Here is a 5,812-nt window from a genome sequence, read left to right as displayed (position 1 = left end):
GAGGGTATGGTTGGATGTGAAGGTCATTCTGAGGGTAAGGTTGGATGTGAAGGTCATTCTGAGGGTAAGGTTGGATGTGAAGGTCATTCTGAGGGTAAGGTTGGATGTGAAGGTCATTCTGAGGGTAAGGTTGGATGTGAAGGTCATTCTGAGGGTAAGGTTGGATGTGAAGGTCATTCTGAGGGTAAGGTTGGATGTGAAGGTCATTCTGAGGGTAAGGTTGGATGTGAAGGTCATTCTGAGGGTAAGGTTGGATGTGAAGGTCATTCTGAGGGTAAGGTTGGATGTGAAGGTCATTCTGAGGGTAAGGTTGGATGTGAAGGTCATTCTGAGGGTAAGGTTGGATGTGAAGGTCATTCTGAGGGTAAGGTTGGATGTGAAGGTCATTCTGAGGGTAAGGTTGGATGTGAAGGTCATTCTGAGGGTAAGGTTGGATGTGAAGGTCATTCTGAGGGTAAGGTTGGATGTGAAGGTCATTCTGAGGGTAAGGTTGGATGTGAAGGTCATTCTGAGGGTAAGGTTGGATGTGAAGGTCATTCTGAGGGTAAGGTTGGATGTGAAGGTCATTCTGAGGGTAAGGTTGGATGTGAAGGTCATTCTGAGGGTAAGGTTGGATGTGAAGGTCATTCTGAGGGTAAGGTTGGATGTGAAGGTCATTCTGAGGGTAAGGTTGGATGTGAAGGTCATTCTGAGGGTAAGGTTGGATGTGAAGGTCATTCTGAGGGTAAGGTTGGATGTGAAGGTCATTCTGAGGGTAAGGTTGGATGTGAAGGTCATTCTGAGGGTAAGGTTGGATGTGAAGGTCATTCTGAGGGTAAGGTTGGATGTGAAGGTCATTCTGAGGGTAAGGTTGGATGTGAAGGTCATTCTGAGGGTAAGGTTGGATGTGAAGGTCATTCTGAGGGTAAGGTTGGATGTGAAGGTCATTCTGAGGGTAAGGTTGGATGTGAAGGTCATTCTGAGGGTAAGGTTGGATGTGAAGGTCATTCTGAGGGTAAGGTTGGATGTGAAGGTCATTCTGAGGGTAAGGTTGGATGTGAAGGTCATTCTGAGGGTAAGGTTGGATGTGAAGGTCATTCTGAGGGTAAGGTTGGATGTGAAGGTCATTCTGAGGGTAAGGTTGGATGTGAAGGTCATTCTGAGGGTAAGGTTGGATGTGAAGGTCATTCTGAGGGTAAGGTTGGATGTGAAGGTCATTCTGAGGGTAAGGTTGGATGTGAAGGTCATTCTGAGGGTAAGGTTGGATGTGAAGGTCATTCTGAGGGTAAGGTTGGATGTGAAGGTCATTCTGAGGGTAAGGTTGGATGTGAAGGTCATTCTGAGGGTAAGGTTGGATGTGAAGGTCATTCTGAGGGTAAGGTTGGATGTGAAGGTCATTCTGAGGGTAAGGTTGGATGTGAAGGTCATTCTGAGGGTAAGGTTGGATGTGAAGGTCATTCTGAGGGTAAGGTTGGATGTGAAGGTCATTCTGAGGGTAAGGTTGGATGTGAAGGTCATTCTGAGGGTAAGGTTGGATGTGAAGGTCATTCTGAGGGTAAGGTTGGATGTGAAGGTCATTCTGAGGGTAAGGTTGGATGTGAAGGTCATTCTGAGGGTAAGGTTGGATGTGAAGGTCATTCTGAGGGTAAGGTTGGATGTGAAGGTCATTCTGAGGGTAAGGTTGGATGTGAAGGTCATTCTGAGGGTAAGGTTGGATGTGAAGGTCATTCTGAGGGTAAGGTTGGATGTGAAGGTCATTCTGAGGGTAAGGTTGGATGTGAAGGTCATTCTGAGGGTAAGGTTGGATGTGAAGGTCATTCTGAGGGTAAGGTTGGATGTGAAGGTCATTCTGAGGGTAAGGTTGGATGTGAAGGTCATTCTGAGGGTAAGGTTGGATGTGAAGGTCATTCTGAGGGTAAGGTTGGATGTGAAGGTCATTCTGAGGGTAAGGTTGGATGTGAAGGTCATTCTGAGGGTAAGGTTGGATGTGAAGGTCATTCTGAGGGTAAGGTTGGATGTGAAGGTCATTCTGAGGGTAAGGTTGGATGTGAAGGTCATTCTGAGGGTAAGGTTGGATGTGAAGGTCATTCTGAGGGTAAGGTTGGATGTGAAGGTCATTCTGAGGGTAAGGTTGGATGTGAAGGTCATTCTGAGGGTAAGGTTGGATGTGAAGGTCATTCTGAGGGTAAGGTTGGATGTGAAGGTCATTCTGAGGGTAAGGTTGGATGTGAAGGTCATTCTGAGGGTAAGGTTGGATGTGAAGGTCATTCTGAGGGTAAGGTTGGATGTGAAGGTCATTCTGAGGGTAAGGTTGGATGTGAAGGTCATTCTGAGGGTAAGGTTGGATGTGAAGGTCATTCTGAGGGTAAGGTTGGATGTGAAGGTCATTCTGAGGGTAAGGTTGGATGTGAAGGTCATTCTGAGGGTAAGGTTGGATGTGAAGGTCATTCTGAGGGTAAGGTTGGATGTGAAGGTCATTCTGAGGGTAAGGTTGGATGTGAAGGTCATTCTGAGGGTAAGGTTGGATGTGAAGGTCATTCTGAGGGTAAGGTTGGATGTGAAGGTCATTCTGAGGGTAAGGTTGGATGTGAAGGTCATTCTGAGGGTAAGGTTGGATGTGAAGGTCATTCTGAGGGTAAGGTTGGATGTGAAGGTCATTCTGAGGGTAAGGTTGGATGTGAAGGTCATTCTGAGGGTAAGGTTGGATGTGAAGGTCATTCTGAGGGTAAGGTTGGATGTGAAGGTCATTCTGAGGGTAAGGTTGGATGTGAAGGTCATTCTGAGGGTAAGGTTGGATGTGAAGGTCATTCTGAGGGTAAGGTTGGATGTGAAGGTCATTCTGAGGGTAAGGTTGGATGTGAAGGTCATTCTGAGGGTAAGGTTGGATGTGAAGGTCATTCTGAGGGTAAGGTTGGATGTGAAGGTCATTCTGAGGGTAAGGTTGGATGTGAAGGTCATTCTGAGGGTAAGGTTGGATGTGAAGGTCATTCTGAGGGTAAGGTTGGATGTGAAGGTCATTCTGAGGGTAAGGTTGGATGTGAAGGTCATTCTGAGGGTAAGGTTGGATGTGAAGGTCATTCTGAGGGTAAGGTTGGATGTGAAGGTCATTCTGAGGGTAAGGTTGGATGTGAAGGTCATTCTGAGGGTAAGGTTGGATGTGAAGGTCATTCTGAGGGTAAGGTTGGATGTGAAGGTCATTCTGAGGGTAAGGTTGGATGTGAAGGTCATTCTGAGGGTAAGGTTGGATGTGAAGGTCATTCTGAGGGTAAGGTTGGATGTGAAGGTCATTCTGAGGGTAAGGTTGGATGTGAAGGTCATTCTGAGGGTAAGGTTGGATGTGAAGGTCATTCTGAGGGTAAGGTTGGATGTGAAGGTCATTCTGAGGGTAAGGTTGGATGTGAAGGTCATTCTGAGGGTAAGGTTGGATGTGAAGGTCATTCTGAGGGTAAGGTTGGATGTGAAGGTCATTCTGAGGGTAAGGTTGGATGTGAAGGTCATTCTGAGGGTAAGGTTGGATGTGAAGGTCATTCTGAGGGTAAGGTTGGATGTGAAGGTCATTCTGAGGGTAAGGTTGGATGTGAAGGTCATTCTGAGGGTAAGGTTGGATGTGAAGGTCATTCTGAGGGTAAGGTTGGATGTGAAGGTCATTCTGAGGGTAAGGTTGGATGTGAGTATCTTTTGTTATATCACTTGATTCTAGATATTAGTGTTGCCGAAATCCTAACTTACAATCGCTTCAATATTTGCTATCATTGTCAGGTTAGTGTTGTTGTTGTTGTTGTTGTTGTTGTTGTTGTTGTTGTTGATCTTCTTCTTCTTCTATTATTATTATTGTTACTGTTGATGATGTTATTATTATCATTATTATCATTGTTATCATTATTATTATGATTCGTATTGTTATTATTATTATCATTATTGTTATTAACATTACTGTCATCATTATTATTATTATTGTTGATATTTTTACCATTATTATTATCAATCAAGAGATAAACAAAGATAATAATAATGATAATGATAATGATAATGATAATGATAATGATAATGATAATGATAATGATAATGATAATGATAATGATAATGATAATGATAATAATAATAATAATAATAATAATAATAATAATAATAATAATAATAATAATAATAATAATAATAATAATAATAATAATAATAATAATAATAATAATAATAATAATAATAATAATAATAATAATAATAATAATAATAATAATAATAATAATAATAATAATAATAATAATAATAATAATAATAATAATAATAATAATAATAATAATAATAATAATAATAATAATAATAATAATAATAATAATAATAATAATAATAATAATAATAATAATAATAATAATAATAATAATAATAATAATAATAATAATAATAATAATAATAATAATAATAATAATAATAATAATAATAATAATAATAATAATAATAATAATAATAATAATAATAATAATAATAATAATAATAATAATAATAATAATAATAATAATAATAATAATAATAATAATAATAATAATAATAATAATAATAATAATAATAATAATAATAATAATAATAATAATAATAATAATAATAATAATAATAATAATAATAATAATAAAAAATAAAAAATAATAATCACGATCAAAACAGCATTGATAACCATAACAACAACACTCCCAACAATGCCAATAACAATAACATTACCACAATACCGATGACGATAATGATAATGAAGAGAAAAAGAAAGAAAGAAAAACATATACAGACCAGAAACCCAAACTAAAATACGCCCGCGTCCCCTAAAACCGGCCGAGTCGCATCCCGGGGAAAATGTCCCTCAGGAACCGCCTTAAAGGACACGCGGAGACGAGGGAAAACGCCGAAATAAGTAAGGAAACGGTGGAGGGAGTCAACACAGCTCTTGCATATCAGGCCTAATTAGAACCTGTAGTCTTACGCGGTGCCACGGGACGGCGCTAAAACTACCGAGGTGCTAGGTGAGTGGCGGTCCCGACCTCTCGTGGGACTGAACGGCCGGTGTTGAGGGAGAGGGAGAGGGAGAGGGAGAGGGAGAGGGAGAGAGGGAGGGAGAGGTCGTGGGGGAATATCGCGCTGTTTTGCATTTCTCTTTCGGTTGGATTCCCCACTGCTGTTATGCTCTTTCTCTAGGGTTTTGTGTGTGTGTGTGTGTGTGTGTGTGTGTGTGTGTGTGTGTGTGTGTGTGTGTGTGTGTGATATTCATATGTACACACACATACATATACATACATAAACACATGTATATAAATACACATATGCGTCTGCTTGTGTGTGGATATGTATTCCATTAATTTTTCCTTTGTGCTTATACCTATAATATTGCTGAAGAAAAGTACATCACAGGAGTAACAGAAACGACTTTTTCCATTCCAGTTTTATTCGGATTATTCAGGCAGTTTAAATATAGTCGCCTTTCAGTTTTTTTTTGAATAAATACAATTCTCATAACTGTGTGTTGTGTGTGTGTGTGTGTGTGTGTGTGTGTGTGTGTGTGTGTGTGTGTGTGTGTGTGTGTGTGTGTGTGTGTGTGTGTGTGTGTGTGTGTGTGTGTGTGGATTTGTTGGTCTACGTGCGTGTATGCGTAAATACACATGTGCATTCATATATACATTGTCTGCGGGTGTTTAAAATACAAATTAAATCACTATTTATCACTGAACTTACTAGGGGCCAATGACCTTAGAAGTACCCATACCTATGATACTGCTATTGGCTTTATTAGTGACCCGACCCATGATCTTATCAGTGTCCATACCAGTGCTCATACCCAGCTACTTTGCCAATGACC

General features: G+C 39.9%; 1 protein-coding gene across 1 annotated transcript in view; it reads right to left on the bottom strand.

The window, feature by feature from the left end:
- Positions 1 to 5,589: 5,589 nt before the first annotated feature.
- Positions 5,590 to 5,812, bottom strand: part of LOC125026764 (enkurin-like) — a 12,067-nt gene continuing 11,844 nt past the window's right edge. Inside the window, exon 6 of the mRNA XM_047615358.1 lies at positions 5,590 to 5,812. This exon is cut by the window's right edge and continues 439 nt beyond it. The gene's annotated coding sequence lies outside the window, so the exon portion shown is untranslated.

Source organism: Penaeus chinensis, chromosome 7 (genome assembly GCF_019202785.1).
Source record: "Penaeus chinensis breed Huanghai No. 1 chromosome 7, ASM1920278v2, whole genome shotgun sequence".
NCBI classification, from domain to species: Eukaryota; Metazoa; Arthropoda; class Malacostraca; order Decapoda; family Penaeidae; genus Penaeus; species Penaeus chinensis.
This window is presented reverse-complemented; position numbering and strand designations above follow the sequence as displayed.